We start from the raw sequence: 12,251 nt of genomic DNA on the forward strand, positions 1-12,251 counted from the left end.
AAGTTTAGATACATTTTTTTTTTAAATGTATAGTATAATTTTAATTTTTACACTCAAGACAGTTTTTTATAATGCGGACTATCATGTAAAAATCTTTTATACTTTTGTTTTCATTAAACTACGTATTGTTGAGGCTATAAATACAACAAATAATTATCGTTAGTACTTCTGTTATAACTTCCTAGTTCATTGTTATGAGTATTTACTAGGTTTTTTTCTTACTTGACTGTTTTTATAGAAAGTGTGTTGGTATAAGAATATTTAAGAACATAAATAATTATTCCCTATATTGTATGGGAAAATATACTGCACTTTTTAGTATTTCTTTACGTCTAAAACTGATACGCATTTGGTAACTGAAACCAACCTGTTGGTGTAGCGGTTGATATGCTGGCTTCTGAACGGTTCAGGTTTCATTTCTGGCAAAAGTAGCATCTTTGTATCTATTATTTAATCAGTCTTATCTTTATCATTAAAATACACGTTTGTAGCGCGGTTGTGGTAATAAAAAAAGAGTTCTCATTTTAAAAAAAATTAAAGTATGTTTGATAATAAATATTTAACTACGTGTTATTATATTTAATATTTCAAAAAAGTGAAAAAACAATTTATTTTTCTAAAATTCCATTCTTTAAAGTTTTTTAAATAAAAACTGCAAAGTATTTGTCAACGTGATTCACGACTGTCAATATATCCTATTAATGTTCCTTGACGCCAATTCATTTAAACCCTGCTTAAATTCATTCAAAAATCCTTTGCCGTGCATTATTATTTTAAATTTTTATATAAATTGAAGACGTTTACGGCGATCAAATTCTTGACTGCATGGTGAGTGATTGCTCAAGATATCCCAAAACCTAACATAACGGCTATCAGTTGCAGAACCTGTGCGTGCATTATTGTGCAACAATTTCTGTCCTGATCCGTGATCAAATCTAAATAGCACAATTCTACCTTCGGAAAGCTTCGTTGTTTTATCATGAAGCTTGTTGTTATAATGAAGTTGATCAAAAGCATATTAAATAGTTCCAAATGTGTCAACAACTAGCAGACAAATTTTGCTCATACTGGTTTTTTAGTTTCTGAAGGTAATGTCGCTCAGATGAATAGCGTTTCGTATCCATAATTATAAAAGATACCCTTGCTTCGTCGGCATTATCACTCCTTAACTGTAGAGCATATAGAAAATTTCATAGCAAACCTTTTTTGAATTTTTTTTGTGTTGCTTAAATCTTGGTTGAAAAGTTTTATTAAAAAACGCTCTAAAAACATAAAGGATCAATTCGATATGGTGATTCAATAATTTTTACTTTACTTTACTTTTGAAGTTGCCTGGAATGTATTTGATGTAAACGTTCGTTATACCGCAACAGAATATTTTGTACTATTATCGTAGATTCCTTTCAGTAGCATAGTACACAAAAACTAATTACCTATGATCTTCAGCCGGTATCTTGATTAACAGTCATGACAGCGGTGGAAGGAATATGAAAATGGTTTAGTTGTTTTTTCAGTAGCGATCAGAAGATGGCGGAAACAAGGGCTCTTTGATTGCCAAATGTGTCCAAAAACGCGCTGGAAGGGCGAAAGAGAAGTTAATTAGTAAAAATTAATTATGTATTTGTTTCTGTCTACATACAAATTTAAATTAAACATCACTAGACTATAATGTTGCACTATAAACTTCTGCTGTAACTTGCTGTGAAGGTAATTACAACATCTAAGTTTCAGTGAAATTTATTTTTTCTGATTTAATTTTTCTTTGTGGTTTATGTTTACAATTTTTGCAAATCATTATGATTCGTCTGTTTTCCGAATTTTAATCCTCCCAAAAATGTATCATTACCGAAATTTATAAACCTGTAAAAATATTGACTATCTTTTTAAAACTTTACTGTTCAAACGTAACTGTTATAAGAAAACACAGAAAGAAGTAGACGAGACAGAAGAAATGTTAATAGACTGTCCGAAGTGTAGTGCTGTAGATATAACAACCTGAAAGAAATTTAACGGACTGTTTTTTTTTTGTTTTTTTTTTCTTTACTCCCCTGGGCCGGACCGACTTGATGGTATTACGCCACCCAGGGGAGTGTCCGTTACTCTAATAGGCCCTCCCCGCTTACCGGCATGGCAGGTCAGGCCTACCGGTGGCTCTTTTGAGATTTTTTATTCTCTATTATGTCCTCTATGGAACCACATCATGCCTACAAGTCGTGATGTGACCCCAGGATCTTTTATAATACTTTCTTGTCCCTACAGCACACCCCAAGGAGTCCTCAGCAGATCATTGAAACCAGCACACCTAAGCATGCTGGCTCTCACCACTGAGGCTGTCCACCCAACCTAACATACTAGAAACCCAAACTTCTTTCATCTTCATTCTTCTGTTTTAGTACTGTCTTTATATAATCAGCGACCTTCCTCCAGTTACCCTCACTGCATGAAATCCATGGTCTCCTTCGGCGTTTTTCCATGAATACCCGCGTCGTGTCTTAGTCTTATCCATTTATTACATACTAAAAACGTATGCTCAGAATCATCGTCCTGTTCGCAGTACATGCACGTGGGTTCATTCCTTCTTCCCACCTTATGGAGATAACCATTGAAACACCCATGTCCCGTCAGGAACTGGGTGATCCAATAGTCAGTTTCTCCATGCCGCCTGTTAATTCTGGAATTAAGTTTCTTGTCCATTCAGCCACTCCAGCCTCTGCCCATCTATCCTGCCAGATTCTATGTATATTTTCCTTGACTTCATTTACTGTTCTCCCTAAAAACCTGTCAGTTCTATATCTGGCGATAAGGTCATTCAGTAACATTCCCGAGAGCACACAGAGGGCCTCGTAAGAAACAGTTCTATAGGCAGATACTACTCCCAGTAGTATCTCCCTGTATGCTCTCTTCAACCTGTCTCTATTTCTGCTAATAGTGAAAGCACAACTCCATGTCGGCACGGCATACATCATTGTTGACACTACGGTTGTCGCTAAAACTCTTCTTTTTGATGCCCGAGGAGCGCTCTGCTTTGACAGAATTATATTTAAACATTTAGTCAGTTTCTCCGCACTCTGACAGACACTTAGAACCTGCTCAGTAAATCTGCAGTTTTTCTGTAAGATGACTCCAAGATATTTTAATACTGTTACTTCCTCAGTATTATAGTCTCCAATTCGTATATCTACTGGCTGCAATACACGTTTACCAGTGAATTTAATGTATTTACATTTTTCAATCGAAAGCTGCAATCCCCTATCAATGAGCCATCTACCAACTGTTTCTAATGCAGCGTTTGCCTTGTTTTTAACTTCATCGATCGTTCTGGTCTGCACAAGGATTGCCAGATCATCTGCGTATGCTATAATTTGTACACCCTCAAGAAATGTTAGCCGAAGCACACCATCAAAGGCAATGACCCATAAAAGTTGTCCAAGGACTGAGCCCTGCGGTACTCCGGCGCTCATACTAAAGGATATCTCTTGCTCTTGCGCCTTGACTATACAGCTGCGACTTTTGAGGTATTCCTCGACTTGCCTTCTCAAGTAGCTAATTAGCTAAGTAGCTAATTCCCTTTTCAACCATGGCCGCATTAATATGTTTCCATGGAATTGACCCGAAAGCATTCTTCACGTCTAAATAGACAAGCAAAGGAATGTTTCTTGTCCGCCAAGTACCTCTTCTAGTTTCGTTAGCCCAACTAATCACCTTACTAATTGCCTGAACTGTTGACCTGCCTTTCCAAAAACCAAACTCATTAGCACTTATTTTCGCACCATCTTCCACCTCCTGCACTATGCGGCCAGCCAACATTTTTTCAACCACTTTTCCCATCGTGTTGAGTAGGCTCAACGGTCTATATGTCAATTGTCCTGTACCATTTGTGCCTTTAGGCAAAAACACAACTTTTGCCTCCTTCCAACACTCCGGGAAAGTCTTGTGAATCAGGCCTTAGCTGGCCACCTCGAGTATCTCCCAAGGTGCTTTCTTGATGAGATTCTTAATTAATGCAGCTGGTATGTACGGACTGTTTAGCTATTTAGCTGATATTACGGACTGTTCCTGACAATATAGTATACATCTAAGCAGAGAAATTTAACTGACCTTTAATTTCAATGTTGTCCTTGTAAAATTTTACGGATCTCTGATCACGTAAAATAGATTTTTTTTTTTTTTTAATTGAAATGAGTGATGCGTTATATGAAATAAAACTTTTAAAGAATGTGCTAAGCAAATAAACCAAAATTACTATGGAAAATTTACAGGGAAACCAAAAATATTTTCTTTAAAATTATAAATAAATTATTTCAATTTTTAAAAGTTCTTCCAGTTAGGAAAGTTTTTCCGATAAAATTAAATTAATAATGCATGAAGATGTTCATTACTGATTCGCCTAATTTTTTTTTTCCAATCGTCTGTTTTTTGAATTAAAAACGTAATAGGCAAAAATCACTTTTGGTCATTCTAACTAATTGTTCTGTGGAAAATATATCCACTAAATAATAAAATTGTATTAGTATGGTTTATTTAAAAGATAATAATTTGTTTTCGAAATACAGAAAACGCTAATAACGTATAGACCGTCACAGAAATCTGGGACAAGCCCTTTTGTATTTCAATTTGTAATCTTGCACATTTTTGTTAAATGGTTGAACAAATTAAATTCAATTTAAAGCCTTACTGTACGCAGTATAGTGTGGCTGGTGGAGAAAGGAACATGGCTTAATACAAATATGAATATTTACACATTTTTTTCAAGGGTTAAAGAAAAATGTTTTATATTTGGTTAAAATAAGTTAAGATGTCTGTCATATATCTGCGTATCCAATAAACGCAAAACTCTGACCTGAGTAGTTAGTAACATCTTAATACAACGATGTATTCATTATATATTATTTTCACGTTTAATAAATTTTCATATCTTCTGAAAACGAATGTTTAAAAAGAGAATCAGAAAAAACTGATTTTATTTTAGGAAAATGGTATATATTTTCTAGTAAATATAACTTTAAATCAAAATGCGTGGTTTCTATTTAATCTAGATTTCTAGATTTTTATAAATTTTCTGGTGTAAGTCGAAGTTCAATTTGGTTGTAGTCGCAATATGTTTTTTGACCTTTTTAAAAATATCTTATTACGAATTTAAAAGAAAAAAATAATTACTTTAACTGTTAGATTTATTTAAAATTTCTGAAAGGAGTTTCATGTGTGACAATCTGGATGCCCAAAAGGATACATGTTTATTTTTCCTTATAACTATGAATAAAGTAGATGCATATGTATTTTTACGTATATTCTGACATGGAGTTGAGAGAGAATGTGATAGTATAGCACGAGTGAGCAGGTAAAAAGTAAAAATGTTTATAGGTGCCTCAGGATGAGGAGGTATTATTGCAAATTGCTTTTCCAAACATGCCCTTAGGATAAAGAATCACTTATGTCTTATAAAATGTATAAAGAGTCACTTTTTCAAGAACATATATTCCTCATCCCATTTTATTACTATATTAAATTTATTTAGAAAAGACAAATTAATAAATATTTAAATAAACCATTAAACATTTGGTTAAAATTGTTAATTTAATATAAAAGAAAATTCTTGCGCAGTTTTGCGCAAGAAGACCAACTTTTCGTTATTTTACTTTGTTTCCTTTTGAAAAGTATTAACTTATTCTAATCTAAAATTTTATAAAAAAACCCTTTGTCCCGTAAAAAAGGTTACATGTAAAAAGCATTACAGTAAAATAAAATTAAGTCGTTTCAACTCACCACTGTAATCACTGCATAACCTCTTATGAAAAGTTCACCACTATACAGTCAACATAATCTCACCTTTTTTCGACTTTAAATTGAAGTAATTCAGGAAAGATTCGACCAATCTTCATATAATTGTCGCATGTACAACTTAAGATACACTACTACAGCATATCTAAGTTTCAACGAAATTTATCTTATAGTTTTGGAGATTTTCGATATTTTATACATAAGCCTGTATATACATGTATATATATATAGTAGTTTTAAAATGCAGTTTGCGTTTAAATGCTTTTTACCAACTTTTCGAAGAAAAGTGCAGTATTGCTTTCGGTGTATAGTGGGAGTGTGGGGTGAAAATGAATAAAAAATGAATAAAATACCAAGTAGATGGTATTTTTGTTCTCATACCTCAAAACGTAGTCTATAGGAAATTCATTTTCACCCCACACTCCCACCATACACCGAAAGCAATACTGCACTTTTCTTCGAAAAGTTGGTAAAAACCATTTAAACGCAAACTGCATTTTAAAACTACTATATATATATACTCATATAAAAATATTCATGTTGCGTATTAGCTCTCAAACTTAATTATTATTATTGTTAATTATTATTTCTTCAAGTATTAATATGTAATTTTAATTTCATAGAATTTTGTCTTTGAATGTACTTTGAAATTAAAAAAAACAGAATTACTTTCCGACCTAATTTTTTTATAATTAACGTATCACAGGAAGAACGAAACGTCTTACATGGAAGATATTAACTGAAATTTTTTACGTGTAAAAAATGTAAATACTGACCTGGATTCGGAAGGTAGGTTGGATCCTAAAATCTATTTTCAAGGTACGCAAATGATTTTTTATATTTATGTTTTTTTTTTATCTCTAAATCGCCAAATTGAGAATTTCCAACACAATAATGAATTATAAAGCATTCGACACATAGTAAAAGTCATTTACCTTAACTAATAATGGCTAACAAGGCTGGATTTTTACTAGAACGGCTTACGAAATTCGTGTATTGAATATTTTGCATTGTGTCAAATGAAAATTAGTTTGGTTTATAAGAAATTTACTTGTAGTTTAGTAATTGTTTTTGTGATCCAGTCAAACTATTGTAACAATGAACTACTAGGTAAAATCTCTAATTTAAACCACGTTCTTCACTTAAAATTAAATGATTAATTAATTTATTATAAGGCAAACAATAATTCCTTTTGCCCTTCGTCTCTCGCCAGAATTTCTGTTCCTATTCTTTATTATATAGTACGTCTACACTTTATCATTGTAATTCTCCTTTTTGTATATAAGAGTACATAAGTTAAAATTGTAAGATTTCACAATTGATTCAAGAACAATAACTTAACGGCTTGTTTAACAATTAATTAACATTTCACAGATCTTCTTATTTCCTATTGAGAAATTCTTTACTTCTATTTAGATTTCTTATTAACTTATTTACAATATTAATTAACGGTTCTCTTCCCCGTTATCTGTTCGCCAATTATCAATAAATTAATGAGATTCAGTGATGATTTTCATTAATTTTACATTATTATAATTCTATAACATTTAAAAATATGCATTTTACAGAGAGAAAGAGAGAAAATATGATTATGCAATGTTAAGAGAGCGACTTATATTTAATAATGCTTCTGCTGACACGCTTTTACTTTTTCACTTCATGAATGTGTTAATGGTTGTTCCTTTTTATTTGTTTTTACTTATCCGGTCTCGCATTGATAGCATGTTAGAGGTTCCTATTGTTACAATATTCGCGTTTTTTTTCTGTCCGTCATGGACGTTCCACTGTTCGTGTGTTCTAAATTTGCGATATCATTCCAGAAAATAAGTTATGTAACCGCTAACATGAAGTAGTTTTGAAGATTTCGGATAACCGAGAACAATGGGGTTGTAACAAAATGGAATGCGTAGTAGACGTTCAGCTGCATCCAAAGAGTTGTTTGCAACCAACTATTAACATCGCAAATCAGCTGATTTCAAAGTCAAGAATTCTTAGTCTAATTCTACTTTTATACGAATTTGAATACTAGATCGTGGATACCGGGGTTCTTTGGTGGTTGGGTTTCGATTAACCACACATCACAGGAATGGTCGACCTGCGACTGTACAAGACGTACTTCATTTACATCTATACATATCATCCTCATTCATCTCTGAAGTAATAATACGGTGGTTTCGGAGGCTAAACAAAAAAAGAGAGTTAAATTCTATGAACATAAACTAAAAATTAACCACAATATATTTTTAGACTACAGAAATTACGTGCAGGACGTATGTGCGAATAAATTGTTAAATAATAACCGTGTTATCGGTGGTCAGGGAATGACTGTCGAGGTTGATGAATTTATATTCTTTAGTAGAAAATATGACATTGGCAGAATACCGTGAAAGCAGTGGGTTTTTTGCAGGATCTGCCGAGAAACAGCGAGTTTTATGTTTGCTGTTTGTAACTGAAGTGTGGATCCATTACTGCTAATAATACTTAATTTTATCGCACCGAATTATTTCATATCATTGGCCAGCCTACAAAGGAATAAGAAATTTGAACCGTAATTTATTTACATAACACTGTTAACCGCTCTCAAAATTTTATAGATCCAATTACTGGGACGCATATCCAGATTGTTGAAAGGCTGTGGAGAATAATAAAAAATAAGCTTCGTCGTAAAACTGTCACAGCAAGGAATTTATTAGGTAGCTATTTATGCGAATTTCTCTGGTGTCATAAAATATATGTAGAGGGTTGAAATCCGTTTCATTTCATTCTGGAAGACATTGGCCAGTACAATAAGTTACTAGCCGAGTTTTGTAAGTAAAATAAATATCTCATTTATACTTCATTTTTTATAAATAGATAATTTATAATACATATGATTTAAAAAATTCCAGCTTATTACCTGAAATTTTTATTTTAAAATTAAATCCTCATCTTCCTGATTACACTCGCTCTTTACTACCTGTCTGAGCAAAGCGCTGGGAATGAAAAGTGAAACAACTGATTTTAATCAATGTTAACGTTAAAATCTACTTAAAATTTGTTCATTAGAATAAACTAATTATCATTCATTAATATTTTTATAGATTATTAGAAATTTTTATTATTCTTAGCTCAGACAGAGTAATTTAACAACCCAAGATCTAAAAAAACTTACAGATTGACAAATTTTTAATACTATTTTTCTCCAATATTATTGGAAGGGTTTTAGCGTGTTCATTTCATGTTTTTACAGATCCGTAGATGTCAAAAAAATCGAAATTCTTTAATTTTTTTTTGTGCAGGATGTTACATTTTTAAAACTTTAAACAATAATCAATCGTTTATGTAGATATAAATAATCAGGTAATAATAATGAATTTTCATTCAACAGTCGTCTCTTTCAAATAACAGAATACATTAATGAAATATTAATGTAATAACGATTAAAATATTTATACATTGGTGAATATTAATTCCTAATTTACTAGTGACTGAATTCATGATAATGGAATGTAGTATTTAAAATCTTAAACACGTAAAAAACTATTTTATCCCTTTTAAATCTTGTAAGGTTTTAAAATTTTGTGTCAGACACTTCAACTGTAAAGAGTTGTAACTCGGGTTTAACTTTTATTTGTCGGGTGAAAGTATAATTTGAATTTCCGTTTCCCCTTTAAGTCATGCCTGTGAATACATTTATTAAAAATACATTTTAATTTTTTTTTATTTTCAGAGCACGAACATGCACGTGGATGTACAAACGTGATAATATCGTGAGGCTTATTTCGTTAAAAAAGAAATATATATATATAGTTAGCATTTTATTTACGCTTTTTTTACTAAATAATCTTTTCTTTTTTTAATCTCAATATAAACTGTTCTACTCATATTTCCTGTGAAGAAATATTTTTATTTATTTTTTTACAAAATAGAGTTATTTATTAATGTGTCTTGGAAAAATATAACAGCTTACGTGGAAATATAAAACATGTTTTTAAAGAATAAAAAAAAGACCGGAAAGCATACTTTTAAATAGCTATTAAAAATATCCGATTATATTTTCCTTATATTTTTAATGAGTTTTATTTAATCAAAAAGTAAAATTTACCTTACTTTAAGTTACTCTATGCAGCGTAAAAAAAAAAAAAAATACGAAGAATAAACATATAACGTCTATTTCTGTATATGTGAATTAAAAGTTACTTGTGTGTTTTATAATAATGTTTTATAAATTTTATGCAAAATTGTTGAAATGCGTAGGTGGCTTTTCTCTGTCTTAATTATTTACATCAATTGCTCAAGATGTCTGAACTAAATTTATTGAATCCAGTTCTGGAAATCTATCAAGAATTAAAATTGCCGAAGTTCTTGAAAAATTTCTTTCAAAAGTTGTTCATAATACTCGTATATTACATACTCACTGTCATATTAATAGTCCTGCAATTATAAATTCTTTTTCAAGTAAGAAACTAAAAGAATAAACAAATGCAAAATAGATATGAATAATCATCTAATTGTTAAGCTAAGTGTTAAATTAAACTTATGTTAATCTTCAGCTGTAAATTTTAGTAACTCTATTGGTAGGGTGGCTTAACTCAGCTAATATGTTTGTCTGGTAATTCAATTCAATGATAATTAAAAAAAAGAAAAAAATGTTCTTATACCATAAATAAATATGAATTAACAGTATTATCATTTCGATAGTAAGGATAAATGTTGGTAGATACTAAATTAAATTTGGGTTACGGTTGAGCGTAATTCAGTATAGTTACGTGCAGAATTTTTACTCGTTTTTCATTTTGCAGTGTTATTAAACGTAGTAGTAAATACAGTAGTAAATAATATAAAAAATAAAATATTTTTTTTTGTTTTAGTGTTATACGTATAAACGTTATTATTATTTTTTTGAAAAATATGAATGAAAATACTGTTTCATTTTTTTTTATGATTAATTATTCAAATAAGTTCGAAGCTTTTTTGCTAAAAATGGAGAATTTTTAGCGTATGAAAAATGTCTTCTTTGACCCGGATACAAACTCGGGACTTTCGGATGAAAGACTGGTAGGCTACAATTCCACCACTGAGATCGGTAATATTATACATTTGTTACTACATATACAGTGTGTTGATTAGTTTTGGTTTATAAATGTTATAAAATCTTTTAGCTTCACGCATTAATTTATAAATAATAAAATTGTCTGATTTTATTTAATAAAATTTTACTCAACTTACCATATATAAAAATCCAGATTTGTTAGCATTAAATAAATAAGAAAAAAGAAAAACTGTAAATACCGAAAAAGAATTATATTTTTTAATTTTTTATAAAATCATAAACCCAATTATTGTTTTACGAGAAATTAATTGATCAAATAATATATGTTTTAAGCAAAATAATGTAATCTACCGTAAGTAAATATTAAACTATTGAAAATTAAAAAGAAAATTAGGAAAAAAGACAGAAATTATTCAAATCTAACGAGCTTCATTTATTTTATTTCTGAAATAATATAAAGTATTTAATTAATTGACGTTTAACATTATATATGATGTAACTTTGTAAGCTAATTATTTATTATATGTTCCAATAAAATATGAATTATCTTTTAAAATTTAGTGCTTCAACTAATTAAATCGTGTGATTTCAAAAATGTCATGGTAGTAATAAAATATTTTTGTCTTAATAATACCAGTAAGTTGTGATGGTATTCCTTAATAAATGCGAGTTACACTCTCATTCTGGTTTTACTCTACCTGACAATTCCATTTTCTATCTTATCACTTATCACTCAAGTTTGGTCTTTCAAAATGGCATTTGCATAACAATACGAAAGGAAGCGATTAATTGTTAGTCGGCAGGTCTGGCAAAAATTTAACTGAAGTTTCCCTGCTAGTAACTCGAAAATTCCCGACTGGTACACGCCTGTTTAAAACGCATGCGTACAGTTTGAGAAGGTTTCTGAGCTCAGTTGTGGCGCTACTTGCTCTGTGTACGGTCGTTGCCCTTTGAGGTAAGGTCCGGATCACTCGCAGTCTACTAACTACAACTGGATTGAGACGTTCCTTCCCACCTTGTCTCCCGCCTAGATAGATTACAGTAAGCGATTCAATTTCATGACTTATTGGCCAATTAAGTATTGTATTATGTTCCTTACTGGATAACATATGCTAATCTTGTATCTTATCTAATAGTAACAATATTGTTTTATGTTTAACGTTGATAAATGTATTTTTTTTAAAACAATTGTTTCTGCTTTTGCTATAAACAAATAACAGTCCAGTAATTATCAGTTAATGCGTACTTTGTGCATCTTTGTTAACGTTTTGTGAAGAGATAAATGCTTATTATTTCATAGCTTACAGAAGGTTATCTTTTGATATAAAAATAATTTAATATCTGTTAATATTTTGTATTGTCTGTTATTAAAGATGGAAGTTTTTTGAATCCTTACTATATCTAGCTTACTATTTAAAATTTTATTACCGTGTTTGTCATA

At 30.7% G+C, this 12,251-nt stretch overlaps 1 protein-coding gene across 4 annotated transcripts in view; it reads left to right on the forward strand.

Annotated features, from left to right (window-relative positions):
- The window catches only part of SPR (G protein-coupled sex peptide receptor), a 1,401,361-nt gene that overhangs the window by 520,485 nt on the left and 868,625 nt on the right, over window positions 1-12,251 (forward strand). The window contains exon 1 of one of the 4 annotated variants that reach the window (XM_075356176.1): window positions 11,730-11,851. The exons of the other annotated variants lie outside the window; for them this stretch is intronic. The gene's annotated coding sequence lies outside the window, so the exon portion shown is untranslated. Of the gene's footprint in view, window positions 1-11,729; window positions 11,852-12,251 lie in introns of those variants that run through there. 4 annotated transcript variants of the gene reach the window in all.

Source organism: Lycorma delicatula, chromosome 2 (genome assembly GCF_047948215.1).
Source record: "Lycorma delicatula isolate Av1 chromosome 2, ASM4794821v1, whole genome shotgun sequence".
NCBI classification, from domain to species: domain Eukaryota; kingdom Metazoa; phylum Arthropoda; class Insecta; order Hemiptera; family Fulgoridae; genus Lycorma; species Lycorma delicatula.